Raw genomic sequence first — 16,658 nt, 5'->3', positions numbered from 1 at the left:
TGATTTAATAAAAAATACATAAAATGCTGTCAATATTCTTGATTGGTCAAGAGAGAGTTGCAGGTTCAAATAATCTAACATTCAGGTTCTGTGAAACAGAAAAGATTAGAAGGAAATTAACACTGGCTAATCTGAAAGGCTATTTGGAGTAGAGATGCTCACTGACCCCAGTGTTTTGGTTTTGGATCTGGATTACCAGCGTGTTTTGGTTTTGCCAAACCGCCCTTGCGTGTTTTGGTTTTGTTTTGCAATTTAGTTTAAAAAAATCAATGTTCTTGGGCATAAAAATAACCAAATTTAGTGCTTCACCTGTTTCTTGGATAAATAATGTAATTGTAAAGCTATATAATTATGAAAAAATTCCTGGTAGGCCGTCATTAATTCTACACACAAACCAGATTGTCTTCCTCTCTATCTATGCATATTGGCAATGCAGCCATAGTCTTTGGGTGTATATTACACCCTACACTTATAGTTAAATATCTAAAGAAATGGACAAAGGCAGTTTGGTTTCTGTCTCTCTAGGCCCCCCTCCACTTGTAGAAAATACTAAAAAATGCAGCCGTTATAGACTGTACAATATAAATTAAAATGGACAAAGCCAGTTTGGGGTCAGTCTGTGAATGATACCCTACCCTTATTGAGAAATTGCCAAAACAGCAGCCTTTGAAGACTGTACGTGATATAGAAATGCCCCAAGTCCCTTTCCTATTTGGGGGTAGATTGCACCCTACACTTATACTTATAAGTATACTTATTTTTTTTTGGGTGTTTTTTCCCCTGATTTAAAAAGACTATGTACTTTTACATAGGCTTTACCAGATGACGTACAGGGAAGACTACCATCAGGACCGGTGCCAGCACCTGCTTGCTGATTCTGCTCATATGTGGACTGCTTTGAATCCATTTTAATGAGCCCAAACCACTTGTTGTGCAAAATATTCAATAGATACCGCTGCTAGATATGACTTTTTACAGCCAGAAAATTATTGTTTCACACTGGGGAATATGGGACACCCCAAAGCATTTGTAGTACAAAAAATTGTATAGATACTGCTGATAAATATAACTTTTGCCAGCCAGAAAAATTATTGCTTCACACTGGGGAATATGGGACATCCCAAAGCACTTGTAGTGCAAAATATTGAAAAAAAACCACCTCCTCTATCCTCCTCTCTTCCTGCTCTAACAATTGCTAATAGAATTGGTAATAATAATAGAATTGAATAGATTAGAATTTAAATAATAATACAAAAGGTATAAGAAAATTTTGAAAATAGAGTAAAGCATGTCTGTTCTTTATTGTTCTCTATTCAGTGTTTACTGCATACACCACAGCTGATGGTTCATTATTCACTTATTACTGGAAGCCACCCTGATTTCACCTCCAGAATGGTCCCTACTCAATAGCTGGGATGAGTGGGACCTCGCATTTTGGACTACAGATTTATCTACTAAGCATCCCTTGGAGGGGTAGGTTAGCAATGCCATCTATCACTGACACACACATTAACAGTACTTCCATCCCTCAATTCGCCATCCTGGAATGTGGGACGTTTGAACACCAATACATGTGCTGGTTCTAATGACCAGTGGGGAGTAAGTTAAATGAAAGCTGATAATCACTCATCTTTAGCCAGAGCCGTAACTTGGAATTCTAGCGCCTGGGGCGAGAAAGACAAATGCCGCCCCCCTAGCCCTCAATTTTAACCAAATGAACCTAAAACATTCCTAAATTGCGCCCCCGTTCAGTGTTGCACCCTGGGCTGTTGCCCCTATCGCACAGCCCTAGTTACGGCCCTGCCTTAAGCGCTCTCACTGCAACATAACATTTCTTCAGGAGATGCATTGGAGGGATGTAGACAATTCCATTATTTAAGCGAAGTGGATTGAGGACTGTAGTTTGGCTCCCTATTGCACAAAAGCTAAGGGTGTAGCGATAATACTAGCTCACTATCTACAATATTCTATTCTTGATACTGTTATCAATCCTGATGGTCGATATATTTTACTAGACCTATGGATTCTGGACACCAATTACAACTTTCTCAATTTGTACCTCCCTAATTCTAACCAAAAGGACTTAATGTCAGAGATCTCTCATTTGCTACTGTAAAGGGACACGGCTAACTTTATTGTAGGGGGGAGATTTTAACCAGAAAGGGCACCCCACACTTGATAAATCTCTAGTCCCCCATCTGTTCACACCTCGGGAAAGAGGATAACGTTTACGCTTCAAGCACATCATGACTTAGTGGACCTCTCCTCAACCCAACTGAACGGTCCATTCGGGAGTCCACAGATTGTTTTCTCGTATTCACTATATCTTGGTGTCTGCTAATCTTTTAACTGTGACCTATGACTCCACGATTGGTGATATCTTGATCTCGGACCATACTATCGGTTCTGTCACAATTTGACTACCCTTCCCAATAACACAAACCCATACTAAGAGATTCCCCTCTCATCTTTAACATTCTGAGAAATTTCAACAATTTCTTCACCATATGTGGGAGGAATACCAGCATGATAATATTGAAAATTGGGAAACATTTATTCCTGACATCCATATATGACCAATGCTATAGCGCCTATGTCTCAAAAAATATAAACAGGTCCGTTATCTCTTGGAGAGCTTATTACTGTCCCAAGCTAAAACCCAACTTGACTTCACTAAGAAGAAATTTTATCGATTGGACAACCGGACCGGCAAATTACTTGCTAATATGACCAAAACCACTAAAGTAAAAATCACATAGTAACTATTCATCATAATGACCACAACAAACTTCTTTTTTTGAAGTTGGAGGAAAACGTAAAGTTGTTTCATAAATATTATCCCTACCTCTATACTGCCAACCTCCATGATGCCCTCTTAATGGATGGTCTCCTCATTCCCAAAACTGAGTACGGCTCAGAGGGATTTGCTTGTGTCTGTATCACCATTCAAATATTTGCGACAGCTATCTCCAATCTCCATTTGCAGTATCCCGGTGTGCAGATTCATAAGAATCTTGGCCAAATATATTGTCATTCTCTAGGGTCTGGAAGAACCCGTAGGGTCTGCTTGAGTTGATGCTAGCATCCAAGAGTCTAACAGAGGGGGAGGTATACACTTGAGACCACTGGAAGGGAGTTTGGATATTGCAGCTCCCTAACCGCAGGACAATGTTCTCAAGGAGGGTCACAGGCGAGACCGAAAGAAGAACCAAGTCACAAGAGTAAAATGGTTGCTGATAGGAGCAATAATGAATAATATATTCTGCAGATAGATGTGACACAGTGCTAGGAGGCCCCTAGGGTCAGGATCATAAAGAAAGTGTGATGGTCTGCAGGCAAATAGCGAACAGAAGCACCGATGTGCAGGAGATGGAGACTGGTAGAAACACCCTGCAGCAGGATGATGCTGTAACACCGGTGAGCTGAGAACAGGTATTGGTGGAAACGCTCTGCAGAAGGATAGTGCTGACGCACCGGAGAGCTGGAAGCAGGTGTAAGTGGTAACACTCTGCAGCAGGAGAACGCTGAAACACCAGATAGCTGAAAGCAGATATAGGTTATAGCACTCAGCAACAGCAGGAGAACAGGTGCCAGACTGTAACATGTCTAGAGAGGAGAGGAGACCTGAAGATCTGGCATTGAGGTAAGGAGACAGGAGCTTCAAATAGACACGGCTGACGGGCAATCAATCGGGTGAATGGAAGGAGATTTGAAAAGGGCTGGTTTTGCACATGCGCAGTTCAGACAGGCAAATGGCGCCCGCCAGTGCAAGCCACGGGAACCCGCTGAGAGAGGAGCGTGGCGGTCAGAGGTAGGAGGGAGCACTAGACACCAACCAGGTTGTCAACGGGTCCTGTCCCTGACATTTATCAACTCAATATCTCAACAGTAATTGGGGACCCTACTAGATAAATGGAGGGTTGGGGTCGTCTCCATCTCTCCTTTATGGGGAGGGCAAATTTTCTTAAGATGATGTCTTTCTCCAGACTCCTATATCCCCACCAATCCCTACCAGTATTATTAACGCATAAGGATAGCTCTGATATTAACAAAACTTGTTGTGACTTTATTTGGGACAAAAGAAAATCTAGAATTGTTGTTTTACCTCCAGCGCCTAGGTTGAATGGTGGAAGTAATTTGCCCAATATAAAAAACTCTATAGTCAAGGTGCCCAACTTCGCTATCTGCAGGACTGTTTACAGGGCTCTGACACCTATGTCAATATTTCTGAGAAAAAAAATTGCTATCTGGCATCACAGGAATTGTCAGCGGAAGTTATTGACAATTCCCTTCTAATGTCCACTAGAAAGTTGTGGCACATATTGTAATATAGCCAACAATTAAATCCCTAATTGTCTGTCCAACTTCCCTTCCCTAGATTCCATGATGGCATGACTACCTACCCCTTTACTCTTTGGAATGGTGCTGGGCTAGGAACAGTGGGGCGTTTTCTGGATTCATCTACTAAAAATCCTTGGACTCTTCAACAAGCTGGGTACTATGATGAAGTGGTCAGACCGTTCAGATTAGCATTTTTTCAAGCCCAACCTTATGAGAGCGTGGTGGCCAAATCATTTTCTCGACTTGATAGGGAAAAATCCCCTAGATTCTTTGCTTCTTAAAACAACCTCCTAATGTGGGGCTATCTCCATTCATTATAAATATTTACGTGCCAAACTCGATTATGATTCTTTGACAACGGGACAGGACAATGGAAGGAACTCTGTACTGAGCTGACTATGGATTTCCTACTTCGCCCCATAGCTCTATCTAGTAGACTACTTGCAGCGATAACTTAAGCAGAAACGTCTATATTTACCCTAGAGCTGTCTATTTCTGTCCCTAGCCACTTCAAAATAGGTCTAATGGCTGATCACTCATGTCCAAAATGTGGCTGACCACCAGTGAAACAATTCTGGCCCCATGTCAGGAGATTCACAAGTGACTACCTGGTTATCTTCCTTTGACAGCAAAGTGGGCTATTTTTGGAATAATAGCCAGAAGTTTATCTCCATGTATTACTTATGATGTGGCTCTTTGTGCATTTATTACTCGCTTTTTCATTAAATAATCTTGATTTTGTCTTTACTGTTGATAATGTTCCGTGAGCTGTGCCAAGCGTCTTTTTCAAGACTTTGTTAAATTGAAATTTTAGACTGTTTCTGTCTATGCTGTAAAATGAAGGCATCCCTTTCCACAAACTTGTATGTTATTTTTGACACACTTTAATGAAAATTAAAATTGTAAAAAAATTTCTAAAAAAAGCCATGTGGCTGTTTTGAAAAATCGGGAACATAAAAATTGGTGGGGGAGTGAGAAGGAAGCTGGATTTTAAATGAAGGACAAATTATTTTTAAACATGAGTATTAGTGTGGCGTGGAAGACTAGTGGACACTAATGGCATATTAGCCTAGGACGGCCTGAATCCCACCAATTAAAAAAATATGTTATCTTATAGCACAATTTCGAAAATTAAAATTAATACAACCGTGTTAACAAAAAAACTAAACAGCACTTAATTGTGCACACACTTATAACTATCCTACAATGCTTTATCCTGAAGCAGTCCTGCTGGATATGTCTTCATACAAGCCAAGGTGCTTCTTGTTCCTGAAGAGCTGCCTACAGTGTAGATCTCAAACAAACCCTTACAAGTGAATTCCAAAAAACTGTGGGAAGAAGTCGGAATGCATACTAGCGATTAAATGAGTTGCTAACACATTGCGACATGGGGGAATCCATGACACATTAGCTTCACAAAATCCTCACCATAGCAACGGGAGAGAGAAATCTAACTAACCACTAATCGTGCTCGCTCATCATACTTACTGGCTCCTGCAGACATTGGTTGCCCTTGGGACCACATCGCCATAAAGCCACATAAAAATAAAAACATCTCTACCCCAGGTACAGCCACAATCTTCACCCAAGCTATAAAAAGACACACCTCGCAAGCGACGACATCTTCACCAATGCGAGATCCAGACTCAGACAATGATGACACTAGCTCTGTCAATGAAACGTCCATATCTGCAGAATTGAGGGACATTATTAAGTTTACCATTCAATCAGAAGTGCGTACAGTTATACAGGAAGAAAATAAAAAAGTAGTATCTGAACTACGTAAGGAAATAGCAGCTATTGGCAGTAGAACAGCGGACTTAGAACAAAAAGTAGACGAGGTCTGTCATTTCCAGGAGTTTGTTACCACAGAATTATCAGAAATCCATACGGATATGGAATCGTTTAGGGAATAGTTTGAGGATATTGAGAATAGATCCAGACGGAACAACCTTCGCATCCAAAATATCCCACAAACAATAGACAATGACCGCCTACCTAAATACCTGGAGAAACTATTTCAGCACTATCTTCCAGACGCCTCTGCGTCAGATGAGCAAACAGATAGAGCACACAGAGCCCTGCGCCCTAAATCTTCACCGAACCAGCCACCCAGGGATGTTATAGTACGATTTCACCATTATAAATATAAGTAACAATTTGCCATGGCTACCAGATTTGCCACAATGCTTACCTTTGAAGGAGTCGACCTCCATGTATATCAAGACTTGGCCCACACCACCTTACAAAAACTACGGGACCTTGCTCCAATCACCAAACTCCTACGTGACCAAGACCATGAAAATCTGTTACCGTTTGGGTTTTCCGTTCCATCTCTTGATAGGGCACGAAAGCCAATCTTATAAAATCAAGACGCTGGAACAAGGAACTACCCTTTTGCCTACATTGGGGATAGCGACATCCTTGATCCCGATGACAAACACAACAGAACCAACAAGGCCAACAGCTCCTACAGCCTCGTGGACACAAGCATAATGAAGGACAAAATGCATATATACTGACTATTCTCGATGGATATACACAGATCATTCGAAGCGAACAGAAAACCCAACTAAGATGCCAGATAAGTTGAAACGAGACAAGCTCTAGTATGCTTACAGTCTCAGAGCACCATGTCTCCCTTTTATAACGAAAATACTTCAGGAGACAAGCACCTTTTATTCTGTTCATAGGATAGCATGTTAGCAATGATGATTGATAGTCTCAGAACCCAAACCGACTAAATGTTATAACGGACTATGGTTTGTGCAGAATTGTCGAGAAGAGTACGACAACTTTTCATTTGCAGCCTCCAACAGTATCTGGACCGCTCCCCAGAGAATGAGATAAGATAGTTCGATACACTTGTTATTAGATACCTTAGATAATAATGTTATTAATATAATATCAAAGTTTGCATTCCATATTACCTGTTAAGCTTAAGCATATTTCTGGCTTAATGTTATATATTATGTTATGCACGTTTTGTCGCTACCCAATAAAGGTTGTCGAATCCCGTTGTGTGCTTCCAAAGCACAAAGTAATTTATTAGTCAAAAGTAGCAGAATAATTGATACAAAATAAAACAAGTATAGCCGTTACTTATCGCAGGCGCTCTGGATCCAGTAAACAGTCATTCAGGTCTGAAGGCCGTGGTCAAAGAAGATTGGTCACTGAGCCCAGAGCCCCTGCTTATATACAGTTAGTGAATACAGTAAAACAATGCAGATGATGTGTCTTGCTTCTATTGGTCCAGGCTTCAGGAAGGTCCAGTGTACTGCAGGTCATAGGCCAGTTCAAACCAAAATATCCAAAGGTGGGGGTCAACTCTCCAGGGGATGTGCTCCGACTTTCCCGCCAAGAATCCAGTTTCAACTAGTGTATTACCATTTTACAGTCTGTATCACTTTAAACATTTATTCCCTAACATCGCTAACTAGAGTATGTAATGTGCGATCTCTTCGGCGAATGAACTGGACAACTGCTGATGAATAGGGGATTAAAATTATACCAGATATGACATAGTTCCTGGAACCTGAACCTTTGGTTTCACTAACATGTATATAACTTATAAAACTAAACATAAAACGGGATTTATACTTACGATAAATCTTTTTCTCTGAGTCCATCTGGGGGACACTCCTTAACCATGGGGGTTGAGTCGGGGGGAGGAGTCTGGCACCCAAAGAGTTAACTTTTTTCAGCTGACAGCATATCACCCCCGCCAATTCCCACATACCTCAGTTTGATTACAAAAGCCATTAGGAAGATAGGCCAATCAACCAAGACACACCACTCAACAGAGGGGGGAGTGGAGACAAAACAACGAAAAGACGGGGGGGATCGGGGTGTCCCCCAGATGGACTCAGAGAAAAAGATTTATCGTAAGTATAAATCCCGTTTTCTCTTTCATCCATCTGGGGGACACTCCTTAACCATGGGGACTTACAAAAGCAATCCCTCTGAAGGGTGGGACCGCTCTGATCTCCTTGCACGTAGAACACTACGGCCAAAGGAGGCGTCCCCAGATGCAAATATATAAAATTGGTAGAATTTTGTAAAGGTATGGACCGAGGACCAGGTGGCTGCTCTGCACAGCTGGTCCACCGTGGCTCCATTACGAGCCACCCAAGACGCCCCAACCGACCAGGTAGAATGGGCAACAATACGTTTCGGCACAGGGAGATTAACACGGACATAAGCCTCCCTGATAGTCAGGGTAAGCCATCTGGCAAAAGTTTGCTTAGATGCTGGCCATCCCCGTTTGGAAAAGTCAAACAACACAAATAGAGACTCTGTCTTACGTATCTTTGCAGATCTCTTAACATATATACGTAATGCCCTCACTACATCCAAATATTTATTTGTCTTTGTTCTTCTGTTTGGTTCTTGTCCAGCAACCACCAGCTGAGGACCTACCTCCTCTACTGGTACCTCGAACACGGGAATGCTCCTCTAGGATGGGACCCTGCCCAGGGTAAGGTCGTGAAAGATGTCACCATCTTTCCCAGCAGCTTCAAAGACCTGGCTACTGAGACCCTTTTGTCTGACAGGATCCTGCCTGTCCACTCCATCTAGGACCTCAACTTGTCCTGTGGAGACAACCTTCTGCTGCGTACCAAGTCCCTCACTAGTCTCAAGAAACTCATTCTTAGACAAGGGATTCTCTGTGACCCTTTCAGACTCCTAGAACAGGCCTGTCCAACCTGCGGCCCTCCAGATGTTGTGAAACTACAAGTCCCAGCATGCCCTTCCAGCTATCAACAGGTTGTCTACTGGCAAAGCATTCTGGGACTTGTAGTTTCACAACACCTGGAGGGCCGCAGGTTGGACAGGCCTGCTCTAGAAGTTCGGTCATAGACTGAACAACTCGTCTAGCCTTAGCACCCTGAATGGGTGTGACTAAAACCTTTTCCCTTACTGGAAATTCTAAGCCTGTATAGCTTCGTCTGAACGAAGCAAATCGACAGCCCTGAGCTCTTTCTGATTTGACAGAAGCCAGCGAGGTAATTTTTTTCCAAAACCTGAGGTGAGCTGGTCCCATGAATTCTATCACGATATTCTGGACCTACTCGTCTACCGAGGACCCTGTCTGCTGCCGGGCAAACCCAAGCAGCCGTCCTCCCACCCCACCCTCTGGAACCAGAGGCGGGTGGTAGTCATGCCGCTGGTCTATCCGGCAGCTTGGCGGAAGAAGCTCTCCGCGCCACAGGGGCAAAGGATGACCTTCCCCTATGGGACTGTCTTCTGGATTCCACGGCCCCTGGATCGGTAGTCTGGCCTCTGCAAGACCCGCCCCCGTAAGGAGGCTGTCTGAAAGAACTAAACCTAGGCCTAGCCCTAGGTCTTGGAGTATTTACAGGCAAGGACGTCTTCTTGCCCCCTGAAGCATGTAAAATCCAAGAGTCTAATTCTGGACCAAATAACATCCTACCCGTATACGGGATGGATTCTAATGATCGTTTAGACTCTGCATCCGCATTCCAAGCCCTTAACCATAACGCCCTTCTAGCTACTACAGCTGTAGCTGAAATAGACGAAGCTATGGAGGCCGAATTATGGGCCGCTTCATATACATAGCCTGCTGCCTCCCTTAGCTGCATGGCTAGAGGCAGTAAATCTGAATCCTGCAAGGCAGACTCTAACTGCCCTGCCCAGACTTGAATGGCCCTAGCTACCCAGGTAGAGGACAATGCTGGCCTGAGGCTAATACCGGCGGCCGAGAAGATCGACAGGGATTCTAATTTCTTGTCAGTCGCGTCCTGTAAGGTCGCTGACCCGGGTACAGGTAGTGTAGTCTGACGAACCAATCTCGCCACAGGTGTATCTACCTTTGCCACCTGTTCCCAACGGGTCATATCCTCCTCCTGAAGGGGATACAATACGCCAAACTTCCTTGGCATAGAGAACCTTTTATCTGGATATTTCCAAGAGGCCTCTACAATATCCCTCAACTCAACTGAGGGAGGGAACCTGACCACCTGCTTAGAAGCTTTTTTAAAGAGAGAGCGGTCTAAGGACTTCGTCTCTTCTACTTCAACAAACCCCAGGGTCTGAGGGACTGCTTTTACCAGATCGTCCATACCCTGGTGCCTAGAGTTTCCTTCTGACTCTATAATGGACACATCTGAATCATCCAACAATTCCCCCTCCTCCTCTGAGGAACTCTCAGAGTCTGACACTGACCACAGCGCTTTAGCTGTTTGTCTACGTCTTTTAACACTACGCTTGTGTCTGGGGTTCTCCAGTAGATGGATAAGCCGGTCCAGGCTTTTAGCCACTGCTGACCAACCCACCTCTCCCATCTGGGAAACCCCTGGGAGGGCTGGGGAGGGAAATACACCGACCCCTGGGGAAAATGACTCATCTGTCATTCCTACTGTTATACCCTGAGAAACCACAGATGTAGCTGGGATCTCAACTGGTTTAGATAACAGATTTACAAGGGTATTAACTCCCTGTGTTAAGGCAGCCGCCCACTCAGGAGGATCTACCGTTATGGTGGAGGTGTCCATAGGCTGTTTCACAGGAGCCACAGTGCAGGCTGCACAGAGCCCCCCCTGATCCAGCCGTTCACTTGTTAGTTTAACATTACATTTTGAACAGACATTATGTTTGGTACGTGTTGTTTTGCTTTTATCTGCCATCACAAGATAAGAAAAACTAAATCACGTTTCAGAATTCACAAACACTTCTCCAATTTATCAGAAAATACAGATTAGGTTATATTAACATATCATAGTATTTCTGATTTAAATAAGACAGGCTTGGAGAACTTTATAGTTTTCTCATAAACAACAGTTCTCTCAACACATCATTGTCTTATAATATACATGTCTACACATGCACACACATACACACAGAAGAAAATAAAAGTGATACTCAGCGGGGAAGATATGTGTCAACAGTGCACTTCTCTTCAAATGACTGCTGCAACTGTCCTCCTTTTGAAGCTTGGTGCCAAAAAGGGATTTTCCACTTGCTCACTCAGCGGGGGAGTAGAAGAGGTGTTTCTTAACACATTCCCCTACCACTGGAATCTCCTTCTGTGTCTCTGCTAACAGTGATTTCCCCAATCTACTTAGGTGAAATCCTGTTGCTTTATCTTTCTCACATTTTGTTATCACACTGCAAAATACAGGTACATATTTATCTATGAACCAGTCAAAAGATAGTATTTCTGTTCCTTTTCCTCTATATAGAGAGTATAAGGTATAATTTTTTTAGTCAAGCTGAAAGGCTGCAGCAGGTTTTTCAGTAATGACTGCAATTAGCACAGAACCCCTGGGCCCATTTAGCATTACATTTGGAACAGACAATATGTTTGGCACGCCCAAACACTTCCACAACCTTTATCAGAAAATACAGATTAGGTTATTTAACATATCATAGTATTTCTGATTAAATAAGACAGGTTTGGAGAACTTTATAGTTTTCCTTAAACACAGTTCTCTCAACACCTCATAGTCTTATAATACACATGCATATACAGAAGAAACAAAGTGATACTTAGCGTGGAAGATATGTGTCAACAGTGCACTTCTCTTCAAATGACTGCTACAACTGTCCTCCTTTTAAAGCTTGGCGCCAAAAAAGGGATGTTCCACGTGCTCACTCAGCAGGGGGGGGAGGGAAGCGGTGTTCCTCAAACACATTCCCCTTCAACTGGCTCTCCTTCTGTGTTGTTTACCTTAACAGCGTTTTGCCCTTTCTCTTATATTAGGGGAAAACCTGTTAGAATGTGTTCCCCGCTAGCGCTACTCAAAGCGCACCATCCTCAAGAATTCACTGCCATCCCCATGGGAGGAGGAACTTGGTATACTCCAGCTGGCTTCCGGGGAACCTCAGCAGTAAAGGCGCTCTCTGCCTAATGGCAGCGCCCGTCCTACATCAGCGGGGAGCGTCTCTTGCCGACTGCTTCCCGCTGTGAGAAGCGCTTCTTACCTCTCTGTCAGCGGGGCTGCCCCTCATACAGCTACCATTAGAGGCCGGTTGAATAGCCTTGCCTCATACGAGAAAAAACAATACAGACAGTTACCAACTTAGAATCCCAAATACAAACCCTCACCTCCCGACACCAAAAATACCGTAAACGCACAACCTATCTTAAATTGTTAGCCCTGAGAGGTCAACTGAGCAAGATACTCTCCACGAAAGCTGCTAAGACCGCCTCAATGGCTTCAACAACGTTTCTACGAAAAAGGAGATAAAGCCGACACACTATTGGGCCGTAGATTGCAGAGCAAGCACACCGGCAACCGCATTGTGGCCATTAAAGATCAGACACGACAACTTTTATTTAACCCACAGTCTATAGCAAATAGATTTCAAACTTACTACAGTACATTATATAACCTTCCTCTATCAGCAGATCCTCTAGATCAGGGGTGTCCAACCTTTTAGCTTCCCTGGGCCACATTGGAAGACGATGAGTTGGTTTGGGCCGCACATAAGATACACTAACAATAACGATAGTTGATCATCCAAAAAACCATAGAAAACATAGTTAACATATATATATATATATATATGAGAAAAAAAGTGATATATATATATATATATATATATATATATATATATATATATCTCACTTTTTTTTCAAATCCCCCTTTACTTACCTTTCAATCGCCCTGTTCAAAAAATCCTCTCTAGTTATTATACTATAATCACTTTTTGTATTGTTTCGATGCAATATCATTTAAGACAGGCATTGTATATCAGGGTGCCCTGACCAGGCCTGCGGTACCTGACATATACATCACTGTGACCCCAAATTGTCACCTGTTTTGCTAATTACACCACTATGTTAGTTAAGGGATAACAACTTATAATGGGCCAAAGAGAATAATATATAATGCCCCATTAGTAATACAAGTAGAAGTATGTAGCAGGGAGATAAGGTCCATGATGCTCCAGGACCAGGTGACTTTTATTCACTGGTGAGCGTCCCTTGAAATAATAAAAAAAATCCCCCTTAACTTACCTTTTAATTGGCTTGTTCTCCTGTCCTCTTCTCTTCTTTTCTCCAATTCTGTGCTGCTGATTGTTCTTCTCGCGCGGGTGACTCCTCTGTGCTGCGCTCCGCAATGGATGTTTGGCTTGATGACATCACGCCTGACATTCATTGCGAGCACCGCACGGAGGAGGAGACAAGGGAGGGAGCCGGAGTACCAGCTGACGTGACCGCAAGGTAAGTATTTTCTTTTCTTTTTTTTGCAGGATTTTTTTTTCCATTAACAGTGCTGCTCCCTTGCCACAACCAAAACTACTTCTGGGCCACATTTAAAGGCATGCTGGGCCGCATGCGGCCCGCAGGTTGGACAACCCTGCTCTAGATATTAGACATGCCCAAATATCCGATTATCTCCGAACGTGTTCTCTTCCCTGCCTCACAGAAGCACAACTGACAATTCTGAATGCTGAGATCACGTTAAAGGAGATCAAAACAACTATCAAGACACTTAGAATCACAGCAGCACCGGGCCCAGATGGTCTTACAGCATTACATTAAAAAATTTGCCCCGGAATTAACGCCTATGCTCCTTTCCCTCTTTAACGTGAGTTTGAATGGCAATAAATTTGAAAGGGACACTACCAGAGCGGACATTATAGTTATCGCCAAAGAGGGACGAGACTAGTCTTTATGAGAGCTACCGACCCATACCTCTACTGAATGTGGATTTAAAACTGTTTGCCAAGCTTCTAGCAAATAGGCTAGCCCGAGTGATCCTGCCCGCCAAGGAACAGATAACACAAGGCGTGCAATTGACCTAATTAAAGTGGCTAACCAGATTCGGCTCTGCTGGTGTCTCTTGACGCAGAAAAAGCCTTCGACAGGGTCTCTTGGCCATTAATGAGAGATACGCTCAAAAAAATGGGATTTAAAGGTCAATTTTTGTGTGGGCTAGCCTACCCTCGGCCACTGTTTGGGTTAATGGCGCCGCATCACCCCCATTTCAAATAACGAACGGCACTTGGCAAGGCTGCCCACTCTCCCCCTTGTTATTTGCCCTAACAATAGAGCCATTGGTATCCCGAGTCTGTAATAACTCAGAGATCAAAGGGATACAAACAGGTGAAAACAGGTGAAACGGACTACAAGATCTCTATGTATGCAGACGACATCCAACTGACGATCACCAACCCCCTCACTTCCCTCCCCTCCCTACAGAGTGAACTAAACGATTACGGCTCAGCATCTAACTTTAAAATTAATATGGATAAATCGGAAATCCTCCCCCTCACCTACTAGAGTCTCTGAGGCGTCAATCAACTTTTAGATGGCAACCAGAAAAGCTTAAGTAACTAGGAATTTACTTCACGGATCAATATAGTCAACTATATGCTGCCAACTTTCCCCGACTTTTGAACACACTCAAACGAGATCTTGAGAAGTGGGTTAGCCTAAACATCTCATGGCTAGGTCGCATAATGGCGGTAAAAATAAACTTAGTGCCACGGATTCTTTATTTGTTTCAGACACTACCTATACGTTGTCACACTCCGCTCCCCGGGTATCTCCACCCGAGCCTCAAAACACTGACTATCACTTTAAATCTCTCTTCTTAGTACAGACTATCAGCCACGCTTTGCACCTGTGATTACTTCACCTGTGTTTTAGTCAGTTCTGCCATTGGTCAGCCCTCCTTTAGAAGGTCCTTCCTTTAACCTATTCATTGCTGGTACTTCAAGTCTACACATGGCTTGATTTGGATGCCTCTTCTGTTATGATCAGTGCCCGCTGTCTACTCTGTCTACACCGCTGACTACTGCTGACTCGTTCCACATCCCTGTGGTAAGATGTGGTTCATCGTTGCTGTATATCTGGACTCCGCTGATCTCTGCGCACCTGTTCCACTTACCCGTGGTAATCACTATGATCAACGCTCGCTATCTACTTGTCTGCACCGCTGACTACTGCTGACTCGTCCCACATTCCTGTGGTAAGCTGTGGCTCATCGCTGCTGCATACTTGGATTCCACTGATCTGTTCATCCTCAGTAAAGTTCATTGTACTTTGAAGTGGTACTTGCTGTGACCAATGTTCTCTATGAATTCTGTCTGCACTACTGAACTTCACTGATGGTTCCTACTCTCCTGTATACAGCCGTGACCCATCATTGTAGTATATTCAACACCTCATTTGAACTTTGTATTTATGTTCCACTCTTTAGTGGTACTTGCTGGGACCAACGCTCATTATGTATTCTGTCTGCATTACTGAACTTTGCTGATGGTTCCTACTGTCTTGTATACAGCCGTGACCCATCACCTGCAGTATATTCAACCTTCATTGAACCTTGTATTTATGCTCCACAATAAAGTGGTAATTCTCCGCCCTGGACAACAACCATTCTCACAAATTTGGTCTTCGCGTGGACTCAGGTTCTTAACAGACATAGCCCCTACGTGTGTTTTCCCCGAATTTGCGAATCTCCAGCGATGCTTTGACATTCCCCACAACCACTTTTACCAATACCTCCAGCTGAGGCATTTGTATCATTCAATTCCAGCATTTAAAACTTTTTACCAACTCACACATTTAGAAACCTTCTGTACCCCTTTTACTGGCTGAATCTCTACATTTTACTGCCTTCTGGTGGCATTACGTCAACCTGACAAAGATCAATATGAGCTAAAGTGGGAGAAAGACTTTGGAGAGGTACTGGAAGTAGAGGACTGGTCCAGGATCAGAACACGTGTCGCCAAGAGCTCTATATATGTGTGAAGACCAAGGAGAATGCATACAAGTTACTATATATATATATATATATATATATATATATATATATATATATATATATAAATATATATGGTATTTGGTTCACACCCATCTAAAAGCTATATATCCTGACTCCTTTAACCTATGCTGGAGATCCTGGGGACAAGTGGGCTCGTTCCATCATATTTGTTGGTCTTGCCCCAAGATGGTGAGATTTTGGCAAAAAAATTCATAATCTAATTCATAGAGTTACCTCACTACAAATTCCCCCCTGCCCTTCCTACTCACTCCTACACAGAACTGTTCCAGACATCGACAAACATACAACGGCGCTTGTCTGCCATATATTTAACGCCGCTAAGTGTGCAGTGGCAGTGAATTGGAAACAATCTGAACCCCCTACACTGGCTGAAATCATAAATAGAATCTGGCAGACTTACCGCTTATAACATATCAAAAGTATAATTAATGATCATCCTATTAAGTTCCGAAATCTCTGGCAATCCTGGCTTGCCACCTACGGAACACACCAACCACAAACCTACTTAAGCAGAGATAGATAATATAATATCGGTTTCGAGTCATATACTCATTA

General features: G+C 43.1%; 1 long non-coding RNA gene across 8 annotated transcripts in view; it reads right to left on the bottom strand.

Annotated features, from left to right (window-relative positions):
• Positions 1-5,932: 5,932 nt before the first annotated feature.
• Positions 5,933-16,658, bottom strand: part of LOC142146432 (uncharacterized) — a 29,284-nt gene continuing 18,558 nt past the window's right edge. For all 8 annotated transcript variants that reach the window (XR_012689967.1, XR_012689968.1, XR_012689970.1 and 5 more), the window contains one exon: positions 5,933-6,030. This is a non-coding gene — a long non-coding RNA (uncharacterized LOC142146432). The remainder of the gene's footprint in view (positions 6,031-16,658) is intronic.

Source organism: Mixophyes fleayi, chromosome 1 (assembly GCF_038048845.1).
Source record: "Mixophyes fleayi isolate aMixFle1 chromosome 1, aMixFle1.hap1, whole genome shotgun sequence".
Taxonomy (NCBI): Eukaryota; Metazoa; Chordata; class Amphibia; order Anura; family Limnodynastidae; genus Mixophyes; species Mixophyes fleayi.
Note: the sequence above shows the minus strand (reverse complement) of the source record. Positions and strands in the feature narration are given on the sequence as shown.